Source organism: Elephas maximus, chromosome 5 (assembly GCF_024166365.1).
Source record: "Elephas maximus indicus isolate mEleMax1 chromosome 5, mEleMax1 primary haplotype, whole genome shotgun sequence".
Taxonomy (NCBI): domain Eukaryota; kingdom Metazoa; phylum Chordata; class Mammalia; order Proboscidea; family Elephantidae; genus Elephas; species Elephas maximus.
The window spans coordinates 29,729,328-29,741,043 of NC_064823.1; positions in this window are offsets into that span (position 1 = coordinate 29,729,328).

Genomic DNA, 11,716 nt, shown 5'->3' on the forward strand with positions numbered 1-11,716 from the left:
ATATGTAATGTAGTGTAATGTAATTACTTTCCATAACACAATCTAGTGTAGTATAATCAGGCAAATCAGTTAAGGTCATACTGGTATACAGTGGATTCTAAACCTAATCACTTCTGAGTTGTAAAAAGACCAGAATAAACACAGAGATACAGATATAAGGGAAAACAGAGGATACGTGAGGCTTATCTACAAACAAAGGAACACCGAGGATTACCAGCAGACACCAGAACTAGGAGAGAGGCTCACAGAAGGAAGCTAGGACCCTGTCTTGGATTGTAGCCTCTAGAACTTTGAGAAAATATGTATCTGTTCTTTAAAGCTACCCACTTGTGGTATTTGTTATGGCAGCACTAGGTAACTAAGACAGGTTTATATGGTCAGATTGGGCCCACCTAGATAATCCACGATAATCTCCCTATTTTAAAGTTTTACATTAAGATTAGGAAATTTAAAACATTGCATTAACATTAGGAATCTTAAAACATAAAGTAATTAATTACCTTAATTATAGGTTTTGAATCTTAATTACATCTGCAAAATCCCTTTTGCCATGTAACATAACAATTCATAGGTTCTGGGGATTAGGGTGTGGACATTTGGAGGGGAGGTGGACGTTCTGCCTACCACAGCTGGGATCACATTGATCACCAACCTGGTCCTATGAAAAAAAAAAAAAAAAAAAACTAGACCATTGGCATCAAATTGATTCTGATTCATAGCGACCATATAGGACAGAGCAGAACTGCCCCACATGGTTTCCAAGGAGCAGCTGGTGGATTAGAATTGCCGACATTTTGGTTAGTAGCTGAGCTCTTAACCACTGCACCATCAGGCCCCCTAACAGCTTAAGCGCAGAAGAAAACCACATGTATGTCAGAGCACAACTCTGCTCCATAGGGTGTTCAATGGCTAATTTTTCAGAAGTAGATCACCAGGCCTTTCCTTTGAGGCACCTCTAGGTACTCGAACCTCCAACCGTTTGATTAGCAGCTGAGTGCGTTAACCATTGGTACCACAATCTCATTCTCTGTATTAGCCTCATGTCTTCACCAACCAACTTTCACAAAACTTCTTCCTCCTGTTGCTCTGAAAACAAAACTTAACAATTTCTGCACTTAGAACCCAAGAGGGATCATCACTACCAATACCACAAGCAGCCTGACTCTATTTCCCCATCTGAGTTCAGCTAGGATTTCCAGCCAAATAACAAAATAGTGGCTCAAGAAAGTAAGGGAAGGGGGGCAGGTTACTGAGAACAGAGTCAGTTGAAGAAACTTAACAGAGGAAACAAGATTTTACCAGGAAAGTGTGGAATTTAGATAAATGGAGAATAGAAGGCATCCTAGGCAAGAATCTCAAGAAAGAAATGCCACTAGTACACCAGAGAGAGAATGGAGATACAAATTTGGCTGACCAAAGGCTAAAGTAAGATACATTTCACTCAGTCACCTATGATTCCTCACAGGTAGCCAGTAGGAGAAATCATCTTTAACTCCATCCACAGAAATCTCCTTTCATTTTCTGTTATTCTCAGAAATATTATCTACATTCCTGAGGATAATTTAGATCAAAAACATTCCTTTCCATTCTCTTAAGAAAGGAAATTTTGTTTTGTTATATTTTTAACCCAGATGACTCACCCTGGCTCTGTCTACAATAAGTAAATTCATTTTGCTTCACTTCATCCACACCACAAGTTTTAGCTTCTGGTGGGATTCTATGCCCTACAGGCAAGCCTTATTTTTCTCTTTTCTCCTCATCAGCACCACAAGTTCCAAAAGGCTCTTCCACCTTTCTGCAAAGTTATGTGGAGTATAAACATCTCCTTCCCCATCAGCTCTTCATAGCAACCTCAGCCTTGCTAACCAGAAGTATGGATGGCAGCAGGACAAACCAGTCACCCTCTGTTCAGATTCAAGGCAGGGCAGGCCACTCCAAAAAAACAACAAAAAAAAGAAGTATGTCTCTTTCCATATGTCAGAAATCTTATATAAGCGAAGTCACAAGCCCAAGGGATCTAAGCCGCTGTGAGTCCAGACCTGGCTTCCATCCTCAGGTCTTCATGCGATCGTGACAGCCACCATGTGGATTTTGGTTTATGCCAGCTGAGGGGTGTGTGCGTGTGTGCCTGTGCGTGCTGGAGAGTGCTTGTATACAGTCACTTGCTTCGCAGCAGAACACAGAGGTTACACAGCTAGTAACCCCAGGAATTATTTTCTCGTGGGTCAATTTATGGTTGTGGTTTGGTCTCGGGGGAACACGTTTTGGCGAAAAGTTTGCTCAGGACTTAAATTGCTGTAGTCGTTTAATGTATCAAATGTTCTTGCTCCAAGTAAGGGAAGGTTACTTGCTTGTTAAGAAAACAAGCATTACAATTGGTTGACAAAACCCAACTGGAATTACTTAGGAAAGGTCATATAAACAGGCACATATTTTTGTAGGGCTTTTAAAAATGTGAAATGTCTATAGATAGTAAAAAATCCTGGTGGCGATTCAGCAGCATTGTGAAAACTTGTAGAATAGTCTGTTTAATGTAAAAGAGATTAAATTAACTCATGCTGAAAAGTTGATTAAAGATGCACTAATCTATTGCTGAAAACTCACCAAGTGAGGGATTCAATCTGTTACGTTTCAATCTTGACTTTTTGTTTTTTTTTTTGGTAGCCACTGAAATACACTAGGATTAAAAAACGGGTATAATAATCTGTGACCTTCACAGTTGTTAGGGTACAGCTGGATCCCACTTAGAGCTTCCAGAAGATTTTTTTTTTTTTTTTTTTTACAGTAAGTGCTACGTGGAACAAAAATGACACATCATTGGAGAGTGTTAATATTTTGTTGTTGCTGTTATTGCTGTGGCTTCTGTAAGGAATTCACGTAAAGCTATAAAATATTGGCAGAAAGGGAAATAGTACTTTCTGAAGGTCTACGATGAGTGGAGCGGTTTGCCATAATAGCTTTAATTTTCACACCAATTTTCAACATGTTGTTAGGTGCCGTTGAGTTGGTTCTGACACATAGTAACCCTATAGGACAGAGTAGAACTGCCCCATAGGGTTTCCAAGGCTGTAAATCTTTATGGAAGCAGACTGCCACATCTTTGGAACCGCCAGCCTTTCGGATAGCAGCGGAGCGCTTAACCACTGTGCCACCAGAGCACTTTAATTTTCAACATAGGCATTATTCTTCTAATTTTACAAATATGAAACTAAGAGTCCTAGGTAAAAGAACTGTCCACTTATGCTTAAATATTCAGATCTAACATGGAAGCCCTGGTGGCATAGTGGTTAAGAGCTATGGCTGCTAACCAAAAGGTCAGCAAGTTCAAATCCACCAGTTCTACTCTGTCCTACAGGGCCACTAAGAGTCGGAACCAACTCAATGGCAACAAGTAGATCTAGCATACACATTTTTTCCTACCTCAAAGCTTTTGCTTCTGTGGTTCATTGGTCTGGGACGTTCCTCTCCAGGTCTGGGCTCTCCTTTGGGACTTAGCCAAGGTTGTTTATCTAGTCAATGCCTTGCCTAAAGTCAGTGTCCTCTGTACTTCCTACTCTACTATGCTGCCCTATTTCAGCATCTTACTTCTCTCCCATGAAGCACATATTTGTTTACTTGGTTTTTTGTTTGGTTAGCTTTTTTTGCCTCAGTGAGGACAGGGACTGTATCTGTCTTTATTTACTTTGAGATCATAAAAGCTTCAGCATGTTGTGGTGTGCCGTCCAGTCAATTTTATCATAAGCTTGACATCGATTTCAACTCATAGCAGCTCTACAGGAGAGAGTAAAACTACCCTACAGGGTTTCCAAGCAGTGACTGGTGAATTCAAACTGCCAGTCTTCTGGTTAGCAGCCAAGCTCTTAACCACTACAGCTATAAATGACTTCCAATTCTTTTCATTCCCTATATTGCCTCTAATGGACCATTCAATTCTATTGAAAGAATTGTTTTGTTCACTACTTCCCAAAGTAAAAAATACTAAAGGTAAATTATGAGAATATAATGTCCTAATTGCATACTTTAGTGTCTCAGTTATGATTGTCATTACTGCTTCTATACACGTCTTTATGGTTTCTTGCACTACCTGAAAGTCAAGATATTTCAGCATCACCAGTGATAAAATAAAATGAGTGTGAGCTTATCTATCCTCCACAAAAGATCAACCCAGAACAACCAAAGAGAAGACAATCTTAACCAAGGTATATGTTTTATGAAAGAGACAGTGCTCTGCATCCCATGAGACTTTTTTTTTTTTAATCTTTTACATGTTAGAGGTTGGCACCACCGTATGCATGTGCACTGCTAATATAAGTGAAATGGCATTATATTGTTTTTGGGCAACTAGCATGAGCTCCACCACCCATCTGTCAGTTTGTTACACTGTAGTAGCTTTGGGGTTGCTATGATGCTAGAGGCTACGCCACCAGTATTTTAATTATCAGCAGAGTCACTCATGGTGGGCAAGGTTCAGCAGAGCTTCCAGACTAAAACAGACTAGGAAGAAAGGTCTGGTGGTCTCCTTGCAAAATTTATCCAGGAAAAGTCTTATTGATCACAACAGAAAATTTTCGGACATGCTTGGTTCGGACACGTCATCAGAAGGGATCAATTGCTAGAGGAGGAGAACATCATGTTTGGTGAAGCAGAGGGCTAACGAGGGCGTGGGAAACCCTCAGTGAGATGGATTGGTGCAATAGCCAAAACGATAGACTCAAACATGCTTGTGGTTGTGGGAATGACACAGGACTAGGCAACGCTTTGTTTTGTTTTATGTAAGGTCAACATGGGTCAGAATCAACTGGATGACAGCAAACAGCAACAAACTAGACATTATTCCTTGTCTGGGGGTTCGAAGATAATAATAGAATATAATCCCTGTCTTTAAGGAATGTACAGTTAAGTAAGTCAGTTTATGTTAATGTTCATGTTTCCCCTTACTAAATAAGATTAACACCAATGGCCACTTACCCCTGGGATACGGAGTTTGGGATGCGGATGGCTGAGGAAGGAGTAAACAGCAGTATAATTACAAGCCTTTGTTTACTTTTTATTATTAGCCTTAACTGACCGGAAAGGGAGAGCTCGAGTTGCCAGAATTAGCCTTTTGTTCCTCATTGTTTCCCGTTGCCGGTTGCCTAGTTATAGTCTCACTTTACTTAAAGCCCAAGGGAAGTTATAAAAGCATATTTTATTCCCCACTCCATTAAAGTAGGAGAAAGCTATGGGAAAGTAGATGTAGTAACATTTGTTGCCCAAAGTACAAAACACCATAAAACATGAGCATACCCAAGTGGAAGCTACACATACATGTACAACCACACCATAGATCGTGGGGCATTCTGGAGATGTTGTTTAATTAGGTTTGTCCTGCTCATGACAAAGTTCACTAGAACAGTTTATCTGTCTAGAGTTTTATGGCATTCAAGTCTAGATTGAGTGGGATTTGTGTCTTATTCTTTACCAATGGTATTTTGTGCAGTTCTTGAGACAAAGGAAGCAGAGTCTCAAAGAAGCAAATGTGGAAAGAGATTCTAGGTGTTTACTGAACCTTGCAGTCACACTGCTTAGCAGTGTTATTATACCACCAAATAGGTTGTCTGCATATATAAAGATCAATAATGGGAAAATGATATTTACTATACACAGGGATGTGTTTGGGACCATTAACTGATTTCAACAATAGTCTAAATGGACATTTCCCAATGTCTTGTTCTTTCTTTCCTTCCTTCCTTCTTTATGTTTTTTGACTATATGAAAAAAATTGCTGAAATATTTTTTAAAGGGAAAAATCCATAGCAGATTGCCCTAGGATTTGCTTTACAGAAGCAAACTAAAATGCTAACTATGCTCCATATGTCCATGTCGGACCTGGATTAGCGAACAGACTTTACATTCTATGGGTACTTATGATTTTCTCTAACTTCTTACCGATACCCTGGTTGCATGAGAAATGTCCATGGTAACAGCTGCATGGACCACCCAGGAACACCAATCCTGACCACCCACCTGTTTAAGAAAACAAAAACTCTCCCTGAGATTATAAGTATAGACAGAGAGAATGCCTATACATTCTTGCCTGTATGTCTAAAGTAAAAATAGAGTATTTGGGACAACATATTAGGATCAACCATCTCTCCCCATTAAGAGATAACCAAAGGATGGCCTTAGCATTTTAAGAACATAAGTCACGTATTTACAGTCACCTGTCTGTCCTCTCCTATCCTGTCTTTCCTACTTAAATGTATTTTCTACCCAGAAAAAAAAAAAAAAAATCAGTTTTTGTTTTGTTTTGGTCTCCATGCTTGGTATTATTTTTGTTTGACTTTCCTTTTGATTTATATTGCAATAATTGTTCTTTTTTTTTTTTATCCTTACTTTAGTAACCATTTACCTGTTTAACTTTCATTTCCCTGCTATTATTATCTTTTAAAATACTTTTACCATTAGATCGTGATTTTCTTTTTCCTTTTTGTCTTTAACCTGTTAGTTTCTAGACTCTGTTCTTCATTTTTAATTTTATCAGCTTCTACATTTGTAGCTTCCTTTTCACCATCCCTCTCTACCAGGCTCTCTGCCCTAGGAGACGGATGTCATAGTGTCCTGTGTCCTCCAGCTTCCAATCCTGAGCAAATAAATCCATAAAACTCTTTAGTTTAACTAATCCAGAGTTTCAAAACCAGTAATTATGTTTACAAATATTGTAAATAAACCCTCCTGGAATTAGGCAAATTCGAGTGTGCCATTGCCTCCCATTGGAACTTTGATACATCCTATATGTCCAAAAATATCTTTATTTCACCCTCCCATTTGTAGGATAATTTGTTTTTGTATTTTTACTTCCTGATTTAAGGAAACCAAAGTTATTTTCTTCATCATTTTAAAGATAACATGCCATTGACTTTCCAACTGGGCTTTACTGTTGTTGTTGTTAGGTGCCATCGGGTAGGTTCCAACTCATAGTGACCCTGTGCACGACAAAATGAAACACTGCCCGGACCCGCGCCTTCCCCACAATCGTTGTTATGCTTGAGCTCATTGTTCCAGCCACGGTGTCAATCTACCTCATGGAGGGTCTTCCTCTTTTCCGCTGACCCTGTATTTTGCCAAGCATAATGTCCTTCTCCAGGGACTGATCCCTCCTGATAACATGTCCAAAGCATGTAAGACGTAGTTTTGCCATTCTTGCTTCTAAGGAGCATTCTGCGCACTTCTTCTAAAACAGATTTGTTTGTTCTTTTGGCTTTTTTTTTTTTTTTGGCAGTTCATGGTATATATTCAACATTCTTCACCAACACCACAATTCAAAGGCGTTAATTCTTCTTCGGTCTTCCTTATTCATTGTCCAGCTTTCACATGGATATGATGCACTTGAAAACACCATGGTTTGGGTCAGGTGTACCTTAGTCTTCAAGGTGACATCTTTGCTTTTCAACACTTCAAAGAGGCCCTCTGCAGCAGATTTACCCAATGCAATGCGTCATTTGGCTTCTTGACTGCTGTTTCCATGGCTGTTGATTGTGGATCCAAGTAAAATAAAATCCTTAACAACTTAAATCTTTTCTCCGTTTATCATGATGTTGCTCATTGGTCCAGTTGTGAGGATTTTGGTTTTCTTTATGTTGAGGTGCAATCCATATTGAAGGCTGTGGTCTCTGATCTTCATTAGTAACAGCTTCAAGTCCTCTTCATTTTCAGCAAGCAAGGTTGTGTCATCTGCATAACGCAGGTTGTTCATGAGTCTTCCTCCAGTCCTGATGCCTGGCTCTTCTTCATATAGTCCAGCTTCTCGGATTATTTGCTCAGCATACAGGTTGAATCGGTATGTGGAAAGAATACAACCCTGACCCACACCTCTCCTGACTTTAAATCAGTGTCCCCTTGTTCTGTCTGAACAACTGCCTCCGATCTATGTACAGGTTCTTCATGATCACAATTAAGTGTTCTGGAATTCCCGTTCTTTGCAATGTTATCCGTAGTTTGTTATGATCCACACAGTCAAATGCCTTTGCGTAGTCAATAAAACACAAGTAAACATCCTTCTGGTAGTGTCTGCTTTCAGCCAGGATCCATCTGACATCAGCAATGATATCCCTGGTTCCACGTCCTCTTCTGAAACCTGACTGAATTTCTGGCAGTTCCCTGTCAATATACTGCTGCAACCATTTTTGAATGATCTCCGGCAAAATTTTCCTTTACTGTTGAGAAGATTCATATCAATCAGATTCTTATTTCTTTGCAAATAATGCTTTCTTTACAGAAATTTTAAGAATTTTACCTTCATCCACCGTGTTCTAAAGATTTCTCTACCATGTGGCTAGGAGTGTGTGTGTGTGTGTGTGTGTGTCTGCTTTTAATAATCCTGCTCAGGATTTGGGGTTTTTATTATCTAAAGAACTATATCTTTATTTCTAAAAAGTTCCTTTTTTTTCTTTTTTCTAATATTGCTTCCAGTCTCTTTATTTTCTCCTTCTGCCATTCATTTTAGTGGATGATGGAGCTTCTTGTGCTATCATCTTGTGTTCTTACCTCTTTATTCCTTTTTATCATGTTCCATATTTTATCATGTTCTCACACCTTCAGTTCACTAATTCCTTCTTCAACCATGTGTGTGTTGCTCTTCAGGAAACAGTAAGATTTTAATGTTAATAATTACGTTACCAAACCCTAAAAGGTGGGTCCTTGTCCGGCACACTCAGACTTGCCAATTATCTGGACACCAGTCTTTGAGAAAGAAAAACCAACTTTATTGCAATGTGCAGAGCAAGAAGCTGGAGGAAATCCTCAGATCTGGCTTCTCAAGCTATGAGGAAGCAGGGCTTATATGTGATTTGGGAAGCAAGATGGTGGCTGCACAGGTGTTCTGGGAAGGAAAACCTCTAGATGGTGGCCAGGAAGCAGGAGGGGACATGGTTCTTGTAGGACCTCTCACTTCAAATAGGGTCTGCGTGATGATTTTCCTTCTGATTCATTCCTCCTGTTGCTGAGTCCTCTGTTGAGGTCAATTTGCAGTCACAGCTGGCCCCTCTGGGCCTGTGGGGTAGGCCAAATCTGATCTGGGCTAGTTTTAAGGACTAATGGAAATTTACTGGTATTAGTAAGATCAGGTTACAATTATGCCATATTTTCATATTCAAATGCTCAAAATTTTCCCATTACTATCTATTCTTGTTTTATAAATCCTAGTCCTGTTTTATGATCATGATAGCTTAGCTTATAACTCTTAGAACATAAGTGGTATTTATCTTAATTCTCTGTGTCAATATTTCTATTAAATCTGTTTCCTTGCTGAGTTTTATTTTGTTGAGTTTGTTTGTCATCTCTCTTTCACGAGTCAGTGTACCCAGTGGTCTTTTGCATATGGCTGCCTTTGTCCCACCAGGGCATTGCCAGCAACTGAGGGTAAGAGCCTTTCTTTTCTGCTTGAACTTTGCACTACTCTAGCCTGGAAGCAGATAAGGGATGTTTACAGCCTGGTTTGAGGGGAATAGTGGGCAGAGCGTGGATAGGCAGAGTTTGGCCTGCCTGACTACTCCACTGCATCATCTATCAGTAAATACCTTGGCAGGTGTCCCTTGTGACACTTCTGTTACTGGCATCTACCTCCAGTGGCATGAATACCACACTCCTAAACTGAAATTATTCCATGGCTCCATTGGGATGGTCCAGGGACTGGACCTTTCGCCAAAGCACGTGATTAAAAAATGATGGCTCTGGATATATCAGTGGTGGGCACCAGAATCTAACTCTACTCACATATGTGTATAAATACATGCTGCAAACACATATATATGTGTGTGGATATGTTTGTATTTACATAAAAATCCAAGTTTTTAACGTTAAGTAGTCATGAAGAGTAGAAGTGGGCTTTGCTTTGATAAATTTGTCTTTGTGTTATTTGAATTTTTTTACACACACATATCATAGTTAAGTTTAAAATGTTTCTAAAAATTGTCTGAAAAAAATGTCCTTTATACCAGTAAATACATAATTCATCCCTTCCTTTGAATAGGCTAAAATTCTGCAAACCATCAGGAGTCTATACCTGAACTATTCCATTCTAACATCAGCTGGAATTAATTTTAAACAAATTTTGCTTTGGAGTTATGCTGTTTAACTTTATTAAAAGGAGTTATAAGAAATTTCTCCGTGAAATTTGTTGTGTATTTACCCTAAGGATGCTGCTAAGAAAACATGTCATTACATTTTAACCCACATTTTAGTACCAGGAATATTGTGCAGGTCTCCTGAGCAGTGGCCTTGTTTATATCTTAATGAGTTTGTGACGCTAATAACTAATTACATTTCCCTTTTTACATTGGCTGCTAGAAAACTCTGAGTCAAATAGCCAGCTAACTTTTAGTAAGTACCTGGTAGCAAACATTTCTTAAATATCTTAACCCGGCTTCATCTTGCTTTTTTTTCCATAATTTTTTTCCTTTGTTGTTGTTGTAATTAGGTGCTGTAGGGTCAGCTCGGGCTCATAGCGACTCTATGTATAACAGAACGAAACAATGCCCAATCTTGCATGATCCGTACATTCGTTGCTATGTTTGAGCGTATTGCTGCAGCCGCTGTGTCAATCCATCTCGTTGAGGGTCTTCCTTTTTTTTGCTGAGCCTCTACATTACTAGGCATGATGTCCTTCTCCAGGGATTGTTCCCTCCTGATAACATCTCTTTTTACTTCAGTTTATTCACTTATTTTATTTTATGCTGTATATTTTTGTAAGTTGCCTGAAATCTTTTTTAAAACAAAACCCAAAACCAAACCCACTGCCATCAAATTGATTCTGACTCATAGCGACCTTACAGGGCAGAGTAGAACTTCCCCATAGGGTTCCAAAGGAGCAGCTCATGGATTCAAATTGCTGAACTCTTAACCACTGTACCACCAGGGCTATTTAAAACAAAGTAGGGTATAAATAACTAAAATAATAAATATGCAATGCAAATAGTGCCAACTCACAGTTACATTTCCATTTATGACCTAAATATCACCAGTTTTACTGCTTGCCCTAATACCCATAATACTCATGTTCATTTCTCCTCCATATCCTTGGAGAAGTCATTTATCCCTAATATACTGTTGGGTCTATTAAGCATCCAAGGGTGTTTTGAAGGGAAGATTGGTCAGAGAAGAGGCAAAATATTCTCATAATTTTTATCGGTCCCCGCAGACAAGAAGTTCCCTCAGGAGGCTATGCAGTGAAAAGGCTATATTTATTACATGATTGACAAACAGTGTGGAGGTAGAAGTTGTCATCCGCATTTTCCTTCAGTTAGATCCAAAACTAGATCATCCATTTGGATTTATTAAATTTATTCTCTTTATGTGGTTGTTATTGAGCTCCATTGACAGAGGAAACCAGTTAAAAAGTACATAAGTAAATACTGTCTTAGTTATCTAGTGCTTCTATAACAGAAATATCACAAGTGTATGGCTTTAACAGAGATTTATTCTCTCAGTCTAGGAGGCTAGAAGTCCGAATTCAGGATGCCAGCTCCAGAGGAAGGCTTTCTATCTCTGTTAGCTCTTGGGGAAGGTCCTTGTCATCAATCTTTCCCTGGTCTAGGATCTTCTCAGTGCAGGGACCCTGGGTCCAAAGGACACATGCACTCTTGCTTCTTCTTGCTTGGTGGTAAAGAGGTATCTTTCCTCTCTGTTCGATTCTCTCTTTTATATTTCAAAATAGATTGACTCAAGATACAACCTAATC